Raw genomic sequence first — 18,598 nt, 5'->3', positions numbered from 1 at the left:
AGAGGCTGAGGGAACTGGAATTGTTAAGTCTGCAGAAGAGAAGAATGAGGGGGGATTTGATAGCTGCTTTCAACTACCTGAAAGGGGGTTCCAAAGAGGATGGAACTAGACTGTTCTCAGTGGTAGTAGATGACAGAACGAGGAGTAATGGTCTCAAGTTGCAGTGGGGGAGGTTTAGGTTGGATATTAGGAAAAACGTTTTCACTAGGAGGGTGGTGAAACACTGGAATGCGTTACCTAGGGAAGTGGTGGAATCTCCTTCCTTAGATATTTTTAGGGTCAGGCTTGACAAAGCCCTGGCTGGGATGATTTAGTTGGGGATTGGTCCTGCTTTGAGCAGGGGGTTGAACTAGATGACCTCCTGAGGTCCCTTCCAACCCTGATATTCTATGATTCTATGATTACAGGGAAAGCCCTGCTCAGCCGCCTACAGTCCCAGACCAGAGCATGCTCAGGGCAGATGGAATCATCAGAGAATCTAGCTGACAAACTCTAATAAATATTTAGTGAGCATGGAAAACTGAGATTGTCAGGGGCTCTTTAACTTAGCCAACTTCAGCAGATTTCCATGGGGACAGCAAGAGGCATATCCCTGATACTAGGATGTCAGCCCTGCCAAATTTCAAGAGCCTGTTCTACAGCATAAATGTGCTAGAGCTTCTCAATTAAACAGTTGTATGGATATTTTAACATGGGCAAAACAATGTATTTTCCCCTAACATCATTTAGAAAAAGGGCTGAACTGTTCTTGCTGAAAATTTTCCCAAAAAATTTCATCCAGAGGCAGATACTTGTCATGGAAATCTTTCGACCAAATGGTTAGTCTGGCAAAGTTATATAAGCAACTACAAACAGGGTCTTATCATGGAAAGTGTCAGGCAATCTAAACTAGAGGCATGACTGTCTGTGCCACCTGTAATATATGTTTCCAAACAAAAAAAAATATGTTAGAAAAAAGTTAAGATGAGAGGGTGTTTCAGTGGAGTCCAGCTAATACCCCCAAACCAAGGTCAGACTTTCTTTACAAAAACTCTTCCCCATTTAAAAACTCAAATCCTAACATCTCTGCAAATAAGCAGTGAAAAGATCCAGCAGTTCCCCACACTATAGAACATTCCATCACTCCCAATTCCCCATCTGACCTACACTACCAACTTGACCTTAACTTAGCAACCTCCAGTTCACAGAAATAGAAGTTCAAAATAAACGTTTAAGCTTTTATAAAGTCCCACCAGCTGTTCAAGAGATACATTTCCAATCATCTTCTACTAACTTTGATCTTTGGATATATTTTGACCCTACCTGGGAGCAGGTTGGATCCCTTACCTGTTCATTTCCACTTATTCAAATTTTGGGATTTTGGAGTGTTTGGGGGTCTAAGTTGGACTCCTTAATAAACTTTTCTTGTAAACAATTAAGAGAATTTTGCAGATCTGAAATTAACATCCAAGTTCTAAATTGGATTAGCGTACATGGTCCCTACAGAAAAGAAGCCCTGTTCTAACCGATCTTATTTATGGTCACCAAAGCAGGGTTCTCTTTAGCAAGTCTACCAAATGGAAAGGAGTTATCCCTTGTTAGGATATTGGATTATGAGTGGCAGAACAGAGATGGACGTGTTCAGATACTATGCGAATGGGAACCATGTATGTATCCTGATAGATATCCACATAGAAAATGTTAAGCTCTTAACATTTGATAATTAGACCATTTTAAATGTTTGAAGTCAACATTTTTGTTCAGAAGTATTACTTAGTTCAGAAGTATTACTCATGTGCATAAATGCTTGCAGGCCTATGTTTATGTGTTTACATTTGAGAGAGAAATACACAGATGTTGCCATCATCATAGAATTTATGTACAAGATGTTTTGCTTTGCACTGTTTGCATATGAATTGTATGTGCCATTCAAATAATAAGTAAATCAAGAAAGGAGAATTAAAAAATTACTGTTTCCATTTTTTTCCATCTTCACTGCTTTTGCGAGCAATTTCTGCCAGCTAATTTATGTCTGCTACATAGAAAATTGTTTTAAAAAGACATAAAGTCTAGAAAAATGGAAACTTCACATATTACACCATATACAGTTGTGATAGTAATTATGAGTCATGAGTTTGGACATCAAAAAACTGCATTAAGCATGTGTCTGGCTCTTTACCATATGATACTTATAGAACAGATGCTACCTATACCCTTTACCAAATTAACTCCAGCAATTCATTTGCCTAAACAATGTTTCAATATGAGCATAGAAACTGGAGATGGAAAAAACCTTTCAGATAATCTTCTCCAGAAGCAAAATCTTTCCCTAGAAGCAGAATATCATTACCTACAACACTAAATAGTTTAAAGTACTTTGTCCATGTACTCTTAAATAACTCCAGTAACAGAGCTCTTACCACTTCACTCGAGATATTATTCCATATTCTCTAACATTTGAGACTACTTGGGTGGAATTCAAACTCAAGCAGAGGATCATCTTAAAACCTATATACTGCTTCCATCCTCCTTAAGCCCTATTTTGAGGGTATCATCACTTGACTTTCTGCACATGCGTGAATTTCACCCCTAATGTGATAAACACAGATGGGGAATCCTAAAGAAATTCCTGACGAGTGTAGAAACTGACTACAACATGGACATCTCAATATATTTCTAAAATTCTACCTTTCCATTTCATAGTACAGAAAAGAGTGAGCCTGTACCTCATAGTCACTTCCTGTGCCTCTCTCTTAGAGGGACTGTGCATGAATACAATGTACCCCCTAGCAAGTATTGTGCACTCAACATTCTTTGATGTGTAAAATGTGCTCATCACCTGATAGGATTGAGCGCCGAGAGCAGAATATTCTTTGTCAGATGCCCTAGCCAAACTGTCATTTTTCCCCCTCACACATCCTGTACTTTAACAGCACTATATAACTATTCCTAATATATATTTAACTAGTTAGGGACAGCTTCTGCTTCTCTTCCACTGAGTAGTAGCTCACTTTATGAGGAGTCCCTTTGAATTCAGTAGGGATAATCATGGAGTACTTCAGTCTGGATTTCCTACCTTGCTGCTCAGCACATCTTGCAATCTGTACTGATTGGCACTCAGCACCTTGAAGAACAGACTTCAGGTTAGATTCCCTCTTAATTCAGAATCCTGGTGGAGCCCAGATCAATCCAGGCCCCCTCCTAGTACCAAAAATGATAGTGATTTCCTGCCAGTTATGTTTGTATCACAATTCAATATTGTTCTTTTCTCTTTCTTTCCCCTGACTTACTCCTGTGTTTATTTCAAAATGGCAGACTTATCCTTTTCAACTTGAGCAAGCAGGAAAGAATAATGCAGCTTAAAAAAATGTTTGAATAGCTAGTTACCAGGATATTGAAAGGCAACTGGAAATGTCAAGACTGTAAATTTAGCTTTGACTCCAGTAGGAGGCTTGAAAAGTGTTAGAACATACCTTCTGAACGAGAGGACAAATTCCTGACAACCACAGCCATCACGACTAATCAAAGTTAAGCTTCCCACCACCCGAGCACAGTCTGCTTGAATGAAAAGTACATTGCTTTTCTTTAAAATATCTAACCAATAATTTCCACTGTCAATTAAATGAAAAAATATCTATATTTAAGAAACTCTTTGTAGGTTGTAATGACACTTTTTAAATGTTTTCATTTGACTTGTGGCTTAAATATAGATTTTTTTTCATAAACATGGAGCTGCTGGCAGAACTCTCTTACTCACTAATGGGTGAACCTCAAAAGCTTCAGAGGTTTGGCTCGCTTCTGACAAACTATAGCAAGGTTAGATGCTTAGTCAAAGCTTATCTTGAACTGTCTGAACCTCATAGGTCTTCGAAATCAGACTCAAACTTCACAAGAACTCCTGGTGTTCCTGTGAGAACTGATATGACCCTAACAGCATCCAAGTGCAAGAGGGCCCGTGGCTCACTGGTAGTGAGTTTCAGCTGACCTGACCAGATGAGTGTACCCTAGCTTACAAATGACATAACCTTTATTTAAAACATGCCATGAAATATATCAATAGAAAGCTAATATCATATTGATCATTAATATTATTTCATGGTGTAAGTAGAGAGGACAAATTCAAAATTACAGACTTATTGCAATTTATGTTATTCAAGTGTGTCTGCCGAGCAGGGCTAAATATACTTTACCCTAAACAAAGAAATGTGTTTCCGCCACCTAGGATGTATATCCAAACTACATTCTGAGACAATGGGAATGCACTTTACAGAGAAGGTAAACAGGTCCATCAAGCCAACAAGGGGAGGAGATAACCACTCAGCATCATGGCAGGGGGATAAAATTGCAGGAACCAGATCAATTTGCAAACACCAGCAAAGGAAGAAACCAGAATTAAACAATTCACCAGGAGTCTCCATCCTTCCTCCCAGCCTGAATGAACTTTATAGTGCAGGGTAACCTTCAGAAGAATCTACTTCAAAGGTTCACTGAACTATTAAAAGAGAGGGGCAAAAAAACCCAAGTTCTTTCACCGAAGAGGACAAAGGAACAAAGCACTTTGGACTTTGTGGGAGAGGTGGTCAGCCATCTTGCAGAAAGGTATATTGGCAAGGAAATTTCCTTGAACAAAGGCTGTAGCTTGTTTTGTTAAGTCTTAGCCTCTAGAAAGCTTTTTTTCACTTTGATATGATTGTAACCATTTCTAACTCCATCCTTTAAACTTAAACTCACTTAAAATTCTATTTCCTTTTGTTAATAAACTTGTTTTACTTTTAATCTAAACCAACCCCATGTTGTGTTTGAACTGAAGTGATAGGTAACTCCAGTTAAAGTGATGAGTTATGCATTTTCTCTTTAGAGGAGCAAACAAATTTTATTATTTCTCTGAATGATCCAGGAAAGGGCTGAACATTGCAGAGTACATGGTTTTGAGAAGGTTCAAAACTAGGGAGGCCTTGGGGTCATCTTACCAGGGGTAACCGAGGTTTGTGAAGGCACAGAGTGTGGAGATGATGTAACAAGAAGGCTGGAGTCTGAGTTGTTGAACCACTGCTGCTTATCACACAGACACTCAGTGTATGCTTATATACTGGCTGGGAGCATCCAGACATGGGAACTATAGCAGGGGCGCATTTTTAAAGCATCCAGGGTAACAGAGCCGGTGATGACACAACCCCTCACGTGACAGCTGAAAACATTACATCATCTGACTTTTTTCATTATCTTAGGTACTTCTGTTGACTCTCCATTACCATTGTAACCAAACACCTCAGAATCTTTAATATATTTTACATCAGAAGACCCCTGTGAGGTAGAGAAGTGCTGTTATCCCCATTTTACTGATGGGGAACTAAGAGACTTTGCCATGGTCACACATTAAGTCTGTGCTTGTGCAGGGAAGTGAAGCAAAGTCTCGTGAGTCCCAGGCTAGTACCCTAGCCACTGGATCATTCTTCCTCCCTACTGGAGCCTGGTGGTGCATGAAAGTGACCAACAATAACATTAAATAATTAACTGCACTTGAACATTAAGAAAGGTTTAGGTTCAGTTCAAGTTTTAAGCAAAGGTTTGGACAAATTCTTTTTTTATCCAAACCAATTTTCTGGTCCCTAATCATTATCCACGGCTGGTTTCAGACTCTGAGCTTCTGCCCTCCCCTTGACAGACTACATAATTGTGTCCCACGCTGGGTTAAGGATGGATTAAATAGTTTGTACCACGCACTATGTCTATTTCTGTACTGCATACATTGGCAAAAGTGCCCTCAGGACAACTCAGTTCATTAGTAACTAAGGAACCTGTATAAGTTTAAAAAAAAGTCAAGATTATTTTTATAAAATGTCAATTGCTTGCTCAAAAGGCTATGAAGAGAATGTATGAGCCATGGTGACAGATTTAAGCCACTGGTTCCTTTTTCCTATTTAATTGGCATTGGTGTTATAGATCAGAAAATACTAATTATCATTTAATTGAAGATATAATAGCATACATATGGCTGAAGTCTACCATGCTTACTCCTGCTGTAGTCCCATGGATTCCTGTAGAAGTTAGCATTCATGGCTTAAGGAATGTGATAACCCACATGCCTCGGTCTTTTGAAGTTCTCTACTGTTCAAGTTTTTGTATCAGGCCCATCATGATGGTATTGGAGTCGAAATTGTTTTGGTTTTGTTACATTTAATTTTTTATTTACTTTTTTTTATTTCTATTTGTTTGACTACATCTCTATATAAAAAAGCAAGCTACCTAGCCTTCTGGCAATTAAGAGACCTAATGATGATGATTGAATTTTATTCTGCTCCTTCAGTCTGGTCAATGAGTGGGTAAGGTCCACATCACAACAAAAGTTTTCATTCATGGAGTGAAATCCTGCCCTCACTAAAATCAATGGGATTTTTGGTTTGATTTCAATGGAACCATGATTTTATGCACCAGTCCATGCTTTATTCATAAAGATGAAGGAAAGTTTTCAGCATGGTAGTCAGTATGGTAATCTTTTGGCTGTTGTAATTATGTGAGAAGACAATGTTATTGTGGCAAGTTCTTTCACATGTTGAAGTCAAGGAATGATATATCTCCATGTTATCATGTCTGAGGCTAACCATGGAGTAAATCCTACTCTTTTGACTCATGCAAGTAGTCCCATTGACTTCAGTAGGCCTAGCTGTGAGTTAGTCAAGCAGGATTACATCTGATGTAAACAAGATATACAGTAGCCATGGTTTGTGTCATAAATATAAAGGGAAGGGTAAACCACTTTGAAATCCCTCCTGGCCAGGGGAAAGCTCCTCTCACCTGTAAAGGGTTAAGAAGCTTAAGGGTAACCTCGCTGGCACCTGACCAAAATGAACAATGAGGAGACAAGATACTTTCAAAAGCTGGGAGGAGGGAGAGAAACAAAGGGTCTGTGTGTCTGTCTATATTCTGTCTTTGTCGGGGATAGACCAGGAATGGAGTCTTAGAACTTTTAGTAAGTAATCTAGCTAGGTACGCGTTAGATTATGATTTCTTTAAATGGCTGAGAAAAGAACTGTGCTGAATAGAATAACTATTTCTGTCTGTGTATCTTTTTTGTAACTTAAGGTTTTGCCTAGAGGGGTTCTCTATGTTTTGAATCTAATTACACTGTAAGGTATCTACCATCCTGATTTTACAGGGGGGATTTCTTTATTTCTATTTACTTCTATTTTTATTAAAAGTCTTCTTGTAAGAAAACTGAATGCTTTTTCATTGTTCTCAGATCCAAGGGTTTGGGTCTGTGGTCACCTATGCAAATTGGTGAGGCTTTTTATCCAACATTTCCCAGGAAAGGGGGGGTGCAAGTGTTGGGAGGATTGTTCATTGTTCTTAAGATCCAAGGGTCTGGGTCTGTAGTCACCTAGGCAAATTGGTGAGGCTTTTTACCAACCTTGTCCAGGAAGTGGGGTGCAAGGTTTTGGGAAGTATTTTGGGGGGAAAGACGCGTCCAAACAGCTCTTCCCCAGTAACCAGTATTAGTTTGGTGGTGGTAGCGGCCAATCCAAGGACAAAGGGTGGAATATTTTGTACCTTGGGGAAGTTTTGACCTAAGCTGGTAAAGATAAGCTTAGGAGGTTTTCATGCAGGTCCCCACATCTGTACCCTAGAGTTCAGAGTGGGGGAGGAACCTTGACAGTTTGCTTATTCTCACTTTAGGTCTGATGTGACAGGGAGCTCCGAGCTCTCAATTGATAACCCAGAAGTCAGCACCTTGCAAGAGATGCTCATCATATCACAGGATGGGGCCTTGTAGTGATCAATGTTAATTGTTATATGGCAAGGGGAAATAGAGAGATCTCATCAATAAGGAAATTTCTAAGGAAATTTTAACCCAAAGAAAAGAGCCATGAAGTTCAAGAAAGAAAAGCTCTCTATAGATATTTAAGATATCTGGGATCTTAAAAAAAATCAATGCAAATAGCAGCTAACAGTTACCAATTAATTATTGATAATCCAATTTAACTCACTCTTCATGCTATTTAGTAAAATTAATGTAATTTAGTAATCAATAATCATATTTATAAAACAATGAGGAAAGTTAGCTAACAATAATACTGATCAATACACTTGTTCATCTAATATAATTTATTAGTACACTGTTGTTATCCTTTTTGATCCAAGAAGTTAGCCAAAATCCTGGGTTCTGCAGGTTGTTTCTGTTAGGGGGAGAAATTGATGATGGAGGCAGGAGTTTCTTTGATGCAATCCTGTTTATTTACAAAGAATGTACACAAAGTCTTTTTTTTTTTTCTCTGAACACAGTAGGAATCGAACAGGAGACACACAGTTTCTTCGCACACAGTTCCAAACCTCTTTCCAGTCAGCTCTGTAACCAAAAGCTTACTCTTAGCTTTTTCTTGGTGTCATGCTACAAGTGCTATTCTGTCTGTCTCTGGTGTTTCCTTGCTACCTTCTCTGTGTGCTTCTGCTCACTCTCACACTCACACACATACAGCTCTAGCAAACAGTACCCAACTCCCTGCATGTACATTCAGCACCCAGTAAAAACCATCTGCCCACATAGCTCAGATTCCTAATCAGCCAGTGTTTTGGGTAGTGGCTCCTATTGTTTCAGCCATCTATTCTGTAAAGGAGCTTAATTACTTTTCACATTTATTCTGAACGAAAGGTTTAACCCAACCCCTGGCATAGCAATATCTATTGTCATATTAAAGAATTTCATTACTGTCATTCAACCTAATGTACAGTTAACTGTGTAATCCATTTAGTCACCTACATGTATTTAACTTATTTCCTATTTCTTTAGCTGGTTCTTGTTATCTTTAAAGTTTATGCAGAATAAATTCACTCTATATAACAGAGTGCATATGAAGGTTGCGAGAGAGCAATGCCAAACCACTACTAAGGTTTGTTTTCCATTCATAGTCTAATAAGGTGAAGTAGGCTACAGGGAGCAAGCTGTGTGTGATTGGAGACTGACAAGAACACTGGGTTCTTCTCTACAGACTGCTGGGTGCCTCTTAAAGAAGCAAGGAGAAGAATGGTGATTTCAATGGGAGTTAGGCACCTAAATCCCTTTGAGGATCTAAGCCTCAGTGTTTACTTATAAATAGAATTTAAATGAGTGCTTAAGGACTTTGCTTAAATTTAAACGAGTGCTTAAGGACAGGGATGGATTGACAAATCCAGGCCCACGTGTACAGAGGGACTTGGCTGTGTATGAAGAAACTCCCATGCTGCCCTGCAGTATATATACATTTGTAATAAAATATAATACTAAAAATCTGTCTGAAGCCCATCAACTTCAAATTAGAAATAGCACATACATTTTTAACAGTGAGAGTGGACAACAATTGGAACAGAATACCAAAAGAAGTGCTGGATTCTCTGTCTCTTAACAAAAAGAAAAGGAGGACTTGTGGCACCTTAGAGACTAACCAATTGATTTGAGCATAAGCTTTCTTGAAGTGAGCTGTAGCTCACGCAAGCTTATGCTCAAATCAATTGGTTAATCTCTAAGGTGCCACAAATACTCCTTTTCTTTTTGCGAATACAGACTAACACGGCTGTTACTCTGAAACCTGTCTCTTAGCATGAAATCTGCATGCCTTTCTGGAAGAGATGCTTGAGCAAAACATAAGCTTTAGTCAAAAGCAAGTTATTGGACTCAATACAGGGTAATCTGGGTGAAATTTAATGGCCTGTGATTATACCAGAGGTCAGAGTAGACGATCTAATAGTCCCTTCTGGCTCTATGGGCTTGTTGACACAGTGCGGCAATATGCAATAGACAGGTGTGATTTCTAAAGCAGACCAATGTGATGGGCAGTGACTAGCCCATGCAGACCTTGCTGGAATGCACTCAGAGTTCCCTAGTGCATGTTAATGTAGTGCTGTTAAATTATTGGGCTCACTACAGGATTAACTGAGTGAAATGAAATGGCTTGTGGTACACAAGAGGTCAGACTAGATGATCTAATAGTTCTTTCTGGCCTTAAACACTATGAAATCTCTATAATGAAATGGGTAGAGGAGAGCTGGGAGCGCTGGGGGCACTCTGGAGACAGAGCAAATCTAAGATGCCAGAGGTTCTTAGATGCATAGGAGCACCTTAGTTCATCAGTGCATAGTGACTGAATAGTGTGCTTACCAGCCATTGTAAGGATTGTCTGTTGTTCTCACTGGGAAGCAGAAGTAATGGCTTTCTTAATTTGCTGTTCAGTTGCACTTAGAAGGAAGTAAGACAAGTCACAGTTATTGGGTCCAGTCACTAACTGAAATGTTTCTGCTAAATGCATCCCTGTGAAACAATCTCTCAGGACCTCATGATATATCCTGGGCATTATGTTCTTGCCAGCATGCCAGGCAAATATTCTGGGGAGTATTAACAGGAGCGACGTATGAAAGACACTCCTGTTCCATTGTACTCAGCACCGGTGAGGCCTTAGCTGGAGCACTGTGTCCAGTTTGGGGCACCACACTTCAGAAAGCTGTGGACAAACTGGAGAGAATCCAGAGAAAGTAACAAAAACAGTAAGAGGTTTACAAAACATGACCCATGAGGAAAGGTTGAAAGAACTGAGAATGTTTAGTCTAGAGAAGAGAAGATGGGGGTAGTGGGGGAAGGAAATAATAACAATCTTCAAATATTTTAAAAATTGTTACAAAGATCAACTCTTCTCTATGTCCACCAAAGGTAGGACAAGAAGTAATCAGCTTAGTTAGCAGCAAGGGAGATTTAAGTTAGATATTAGGAAAAACTTTCTAACTATAAGGATTGTTAAGCCTGGAAGAGTTACCTAAGGAGGTTGTGGAATCCTCATAATTGGATGTTTTAAGAACAGGTTAGACAAACACTTATCAGGGATTGTCTGGATATATTTAATCCTGCCTCAGCACAGATCTCTTGAGGTCCCCTTCAGCCCTACACTTTTCTAAACATGTAATTCCCTTTAGGTGCCTAAATTACTGCTGGTGGAATGCATAAAGCTGCCTGAGTCCTCATGCTACTCACACTTAGTCAGGAGCCCAAAGCCATCACTCAGGCTTGAATTCTGGCAGGATGCTCAGATTAGGCTTTCCCCACCCTATCTCACCTGTGGACCTGATAAAGTAGTCATCTAAGAGCATGCCTAGCCTTCAGAAGAGACAGCTGGGATGAGCAAGTTGGGAAGTGGGTATGTATATCTCAGAATAGGCAACAGCCTGGTGGTCAGGGCACTCACTGGGGCTGAGAAAGGCCTCGGTTCAAATCCATGCTCTAAATTATTTAGAGCAGCGATCTGAAAACAGGTCTTCCACATCCCAGATGAATGGCCGAACCACAGGCATTTTTGGCTATAATGGGGTGGGTCTCTGTTTTTTTGTGAGAAAGTGCTAACCAGCTTTTTCCTTTGCATTTCTCTCCTGGCTAGTTTAGGCAGCTCCACACTGAGCTGACTGGCTTCTAAGAGTCCTTTCCTTGGGCACCTAACTCTTCCCATACAATATGTGGGCACCTAACTCGGAGCTGAGAATTCCCCTAGGCATCAAGGCACCTGCAAGTCAGGCATTGCAATGCCTAAGATCTTTTGTGAATCTAGCCCACAATGCCTAGCAGAATGGGCCCTTGATCTTTGATTAGAACATTTATGTGCTCCTGCAATACAAATAATAACAATTATTAATAGTAATAATAATAGGGCAGTTGTAGCTCTTATAGCTAAACTCATCAGATGCACTCCGGAATGCAGGATTTACAGAAGACTTTCATTTTTAAATACAGACTAAAATGTTTACAAAGATACACACAGACTAAACCAAGTGGTGGGAAAATTAATAAAAGATGACCAGGTGGGGATTTATGTTTGGCAGACATACAACAGACAATACAAGTAGATTATTTCACACTGATTGGGAAATTAAGGACATACTTAAGCCAATTGTGGTTTAGGTGAGGAGAAAGTGAGACTCTCTACCCTTTAAAAAACTTGTTTAAGAACAATATTTAGGAAAATGAGCAGTGCAATATATTCTCATCCTACATTCTGGATACTGGTCAATTATAGATTTATAGATTTTGTGGCAAGAAGGAGTCATCAGCTAGTCTGACCTCTTGTATAACGCAGGTCATAGAATTGCACCGTTAACCCTGCATTGAACCCAATAACTTGTTTTTGACCAAAGCAGATCTTCCAGCAAGACATCTAGTCTTGATCTGAAGACTTCAAGGCATGGGGAAGCCACCACTTCCATTGATAGGTTGTTCCCATGGTTAACAGGCCCTTCACCTTGAAAGGTCCCTCAGAATATGTATGCAGTGTTGTTGTAGCCATGAGAGAGGCAAGCTGGGTGAGGTAATATCTTTTATTGAGCCAGCTTCTATTGTGGGAGAGAGACAAGCTTTTGAGGGATGCAAAGCTCTTCTTAAGGTCTGGGAAAGGTACTCAGAGTGTCACAGCTAAATACAAGGTGGAACAGATTGTTTAGCATAAGTAGTTAGCACATAGTCAAGGTGAAATGATCTGTTAGCACCCTTGTAGTCACAGGACCAAAAGGAGGGCTAGTGAGTTAAATGTGTGTGATGGTTACCAGGCCACTGTGGCCTCCTGCTGGAGGCCCCCAGTCGTACCACACCCTGATCAAGGAAACGAGCAATGAAAGTGGGTTCACCAGGCCTGCCTTGAAAGGCTGCATAGAAGCAGCCAATCAAGGCCCAGCAAGCTCACATAAACGGGACTACAGTGGCTGAGCAGTTCAGTTCCTGGCTGGGACCAGAGGAGCAAGGAAGGGTGCTCGTTGCTGGTAACAGGAGCTCAAGAAAAGAACCAGAAGATGGTTCTTGCATTCAGCAAGGAGGAAGAGGATTTGCGAACTTCAGCCCTGAGGTAAGAGTGAAGACAAAGGGCTATATGGCAAAAGGCCCAGGGAATAGCAGCAATTAACTGAAGGAAGCAGTACATGGCTCCTGTGTCTAGGGTTTCTGGGTTTTAGCCCAAAGTAGTGGACAGGCTGCCCCCCCCCCATGCCCCACCGGCCTACTGGCATAGTGGATGTGGTTCTGTTGGGAAGCCGAAGTGAGTGGCAGGACTTAAAGGGGCCCAGAGACATGACTGAAGACCCTGATAAGGGCAGACAGTATGTTGAACTCTTTGCTACCCTGGAAGGGGGTTATCCATTTTTAGAATATGACTTGACCAGAGGTCTGAGTCACAGAAGACCCACCGAGTGAGGTCAACAGTCTACAGGGGATGCCTGGGGCAGCATCACACCCAGCAGATGGGAGGCATTCATGAGAGATGAGTATCCCCATCACAATGTATTTACTTATGCTAAAAATCTGTTCCACCTTGTACTTAGCTGTGACACTCTGAAGAACACCTGAAGAAGAGCTCTGTGTAGATTGAAAGCTTGTCTCTTTCACCAACAGAAGTTGGTCCAATAAAAGATATTACCTCACCCACCTTGTGTCTTTATTATTTGGATACTCAGTTCAAAAAAACTTCCATTTTAAAATGGTCCCTGGATTGATGTAAGTGAAAGGTATTATTCTGGCCAGCAAATCCAATAGTTTAACACTCCTATAAACAATGACGTGAAGTTCTTTGGAAAGTGAAATATCAGCCAAGCAGGTGGAAAGGAGCTTTCTTTTAGGGGAACTCAACAATAAAGACAAATAATGCATTGTACTGGAATAAATGGACTGGGAGTGGCATGATCTAATTTTCAGACTTATTTGACAATGAGGCTTTTATGAAATTCAAAAAAAACTAAACATCGATTTAAATGACAGTGTGCACTGGCAACATTTTAATGATAAAGGACCAATTTTCCTGAACTTGAACATAAAACTCAGCCAACAAAGGCATCAACCCTCATAGATATATAACCTTTTATTAAAAGAAACTTCTAAAATACCCAGTTACATAAATATCATATGGGAAAAGGACTTAATTTCTCAGTGGATGAATAAAACTTAGGACAAAAATTCAGAATAATGCTAAAAACAATTAATATGGCATTAAGGCAAGTGGAATTCAGGATCTTCCACAGTTTGCACTGGACTTTGTTTATGTACATAAAAAAGAGTGCTAAGTGATAGAACTCCTTATTTGTTATCAGAGACCACAAACAAATACTCTGAGAATGCTGAAAGATTAAATTATTTTTGCCCACTGTATCAACAATAATTTAAAAATAATTGGTAAGGAACTATGATTGGAAACTTCTGCTTTTGTTGTGTCTGATGGTTTTGGAATTGAAAGGATCCCTCAAGCATAACCCGAATAGATCTCTGCTATCCTGGTGATAGCTAAAAGCGTAATTCTGAGGCACTGAAAGGTCAGGGCAGATTTAGTTATAAAATCATTTTGACAAGCCTTGCAATAGAAGCCTTATGCACTAAGATTTTTGGGGAAGAGAAATTAACCAGATTATATGAATGTGATATGATTCTCATTTCTAAATTTTACAGGGAAAAAGTATTTAAAGAGTGAGAAACTAATAATCTTAGTATTGAATTTATTATTTAAACAATGAGGCCCTGATTCTGGAAAGCACTTAATCTTATGCTTAAACTTAAGCAAATGCTTAAAAGCTTTCCTAAATAAGGATGCTTTCTTGAATGGAGGCCTCAAAGATCAAATATAAATATAATGCTATATGGACTAGTCAATATCCTGGGGGTTCTTTCATACTTATTCCTACACCTGAATAATTTCAGCTAATGTTATTTCCTTTGGTTGGTTTGTTTTAGTATAGCTGTTTATAGAAGTCCTGACCCTATGTCTTATACAAGGCAGGGTATACAGTACACATCTCCAGAGTACATTCAACTTGTGTATTATTAGTTTATCTAGATTTGTATGGACTCTGATTCTTTCTGCTAGTGGTGGGGAATTAATAATTTTCATGGCCTTAATTGTGTGATTAGAAATTTTTGTTCTGGAGCTAAAGACCATAATTAAAATAAACAAAAGCTGGACCCAATTAATTTCAATGTTAATGATGGCCACCTGTGAGTGGCAGTTACTCAGTGCTTAAAGTGCAGGGAAAGGAGGTGTCACAAGGGGTTTTCAGACCCGTAAATAAATAAAGCAATAAATAAAACCAGGGCTGGGTTGCTCTGGGGCACACTTTCAGTATTGTGGCCCAGATCCTCAAAGGTATTTTGATGCCTTACTCCCGTGAGGATCTGGGCCTGTTTTACCAATGCTACTTCTCCCACATTATGATAGCACTCTCCCCCCACCGCACGCTCACACTCGTTTTTCTAAGCACTGTTTACACTAAGGTCTTCCCTGTGGGTTCAACCCCCTTTACTGTCCAGTCAGGGGTCCATAGGGACCTCACCAGTGCAAGTTGTCTCGGGATGTGCTGAATCAACATCATGGGCGTTCCTGAACCAGCCCCATCCACTTTTTTGCTGTGGACCCTTGGCAGAATGGGAGTTGCAGGCACTCTCCATTCTGTGTAATTTTGGCTGTTACCTTCTCTGTGCCTGCAGTTATACTGGTAGAAGTGGCTATAAGCCAGGACTGAACCATACCCATTGTTTTCATCCCCAGTGAGTTTACAAACGAATATGTAATATTTTGTTAAGTTTAATTCTTTAAGACGTGTTTCCAATTTCTCCTTTTTCCCCAATACTCTCAATAATCGTGGTAATCTGGGTAATATTCAATGGGAGATGTCATGGTCTTTGTAGCCTGGAATTCAACATTGCCCAGTTTGATTTCTGATGCTTATAGCAGGCCCGAATCTCAGGCACTTCAGCTGCATGCTAAGAGAAATTAAACAAGAAAGGGCTGGTTTTTAATTGCAAGCCTCATGCTATTGAAGAAATCACAGTAGATGGTCCTGGAATTTATTGGCAAGACACTTGTTTGCTGGAGCTTAATCTCTGATTAACAATTCACTCTGGCTCTACTTGGCATTCAGATGGGGTTGTTCTGCTGAGATAAAAAAGTGGATTTAAATTGTAAAGGTTTTTCATTCTTTTCAGAGCAAAGAATGTCCCATGTGCCAAGCCTATTACAGACTAATAGAAATAGCATTACAATCACCTAACTCATTTAACCCGGCACACTTTCTACATGTTTGTTTAGAGTGATTTCTGAGTCACTTTTACTAGGTACAGCCAAAGATGAAGCATACAAGGACAGTGCATTTACAATAAGGTGATAATAGAAGCAGGCTGAATCTCTACTATTTACCTTTACAATGATACTTTGCATAATACCTTCCATTCAAAGATCACAAACAACTCTAACAAAATTAATAAACTAAACCTCGCAATGTCCCTGTAATGTATAGAAGTATTATTTGTTCCATTGGCTGAATGGGGAAATGTAGACACAAGAAAGTGATGTAACTTTTATCCACCTGTGCTCTTCTCTTCTAGCTGAAGTTAATTACTTCATAAAGTATTGTCTTCTGACCCTTTCCCCATGTATTTTAGAATGTCTTGAGAAGTGGTCTTAGTACAGCTGGCTTGAAGTGCTCTGAAACTCAATTTTTTTACAAATTTTTTCATTGAAATGTTGACTCCTGTTGAAAAAACAGGGATTTCTTCCCTCCTTTTATTGCTGGTCTCATGCACTGTAAGAATGCCACCACTCTGGCTTCAGGTATTGAAGACAGGTAAATCTTTTTATCTTCTGTTATGTTGACCGCATACACACAGAGAAGTTATATAAAATCCTCAAATCCTCTTGCTGAAAGGTTGCCACATAACACTACTTTTATTCTTAGCATCCAGAAGGTTAATACACGATAACCAAAAACAGAGAAAGCTGCTCTTCACACCATCCTATTTTAGGCTGCTGCTTCCCAGACCAACTCTGGTCACCTGCTTCCCGACAGAGCCCTGATACTGATACTGATACTACCCATGCTGGAGTGTCACAACCTGTCTGAATTCAGGAGTTTTTAGCATATGCCGGAAAATTCTGAGGACATTTGTTTACTTTCTCAAAAGGATTTCTGCGTGAGTGTTTGCCATCTGAAAAGTTGTGAGCACCTTTTTTCTTCCTTTTCAGTGGCGAAATGGATGGTGCGGGGCAGGGGCAGGGGGATTGAGAAAAGGGGGAACACACCTGAAATTACCAAACCTGAAACATTTTAATTTTTATCAAAAAATTGGAAAATTAAAATAAATAAATAAATAGAATTAAAACAAATAGAGAAAATAAAAATTGCTCAAATTCTAGTTGTGAAATGTACTTCACGTTCTTTGACCAGCTCCTCAGCTCTTGTAAGTTAGGCTGGACAAATGAGAGATTGATTTATCCCCAAACTGGAGAGTAAATCCCGATGTAAATACCAGAGACCCGATCCTGTGAGGTGTCTGTCACCAAAGTCGAACTATTCAAATACATCTGCAGAAATCAGGATAATTCATGACTAGAATTAAATGTCTAATGGGAAGATTACTGCTTGTCCTACATGCCAGCATAAGGCACTCCTTTATTCAGCACAGGGCAACAAACAGACTCCAATGGGCCGCTGCTCCCCAGTCTCTGCAGGTGGTGGTGAATGAGGCCACACTTAAAAATAGGCAGAATCTTCCACAATGCACCAGCCAACACACAAGAGCCAACACAGAAGAAAGTAAACTGCTACTGGTATAGCCTAATACAAGATTACATTTCCTCTGGAGCAAGGTGGCTAAAGAAGGGAATTGTGAATGACCCAGGAACAGACATTCAGAGGTCCTGCAATCTGCCCACTCCTCTGAGAAGGGAAATAGGAGAGGGAGTGTCTTAGTGCTTCTCTCGCCTTCCTGAAACTTACCTCTGACAGGAAGGAGAGAGGACTCTAGAGAGCTCCCTGACCCAGTAAATTTCAAAGTGGTGGCTGAAAGTGGGGTTAAAAATCCAGAAAACGTAATAAAACCAACTATTTTAAAGGGCAGTAGCAATAAAAAATAGTTCTGTTGGTGCATATGTGCATTTTACCTTTAGCTTCAGGCAATGTACCATAATCTCATGGACTGTTTATTCCCATCTGGCAATATTTTATCTAGCTCTGAGAGCAAAGCAACAATCTGTCTGTCTGCAAAGGGAGAGAGCAAGTGAGAGTGCCCTTTCCTGAGGTCAACTGAAGACTCTAACCTTCTAGTCCTCTGCTGCTTTGTCATAATGCTTTTGTTGGACACTTGGATTGTACAATCTGCATGTAATTGATACCAATGTCAAAATGTTCTATAGCAAGAAGTTCTAGTAGAAGAACTTGCAGGCACATTTTATCCTTCCAATTCATTCTGAAAACATAAAAGTAACATATCCTCCCTTTCTAGATACTGTTGTTAAAGACACAACTTTCCAGGAGTCCAACTACTGATGGATGCAGGAAATGTTTAAGCATCAATGCCTTAAAGAATGGAAATCTTTATGAGTTTTAAAAAAAAACCCTTTCTGTAGCCAGTTTTCAATCACACTGACTTAGCCATCCCCTGTGAGCTTTCTGTCATCATAAAGGGCACTAGTGTAGTGGAGACAAAACAATGAGTGGAGATAAATCTGTAGCCTCGTGTTCTTATGGCAGGTCTGCACTACAAATTTATGTCTTTGCAACTGCAGCTCATCTGGTGAAGATGCTCTGAGCCAGTGGCTGAGAGCTCTCCCATCCGTTTAATAACTCCACCTCGCCGAGAGGTGAT

Source organism: Lepidochelys kempii, chromosome 1 (genome assembly GCF_965140265.1).
Source record: "Lepidochelys kempii isolate rLepKem1 chromosome 1, rLepKem1.hap2, whole genome shotgun sequence".
NCBI classification, from domain to species: Eukaryota; Metazoa; Chordata; order Testudines; family Cheloniidae; genus Lepidochelys; species Lepidochelys kempii.
This window is presented reverse-complemented; position numbering follows the sequence as displayed.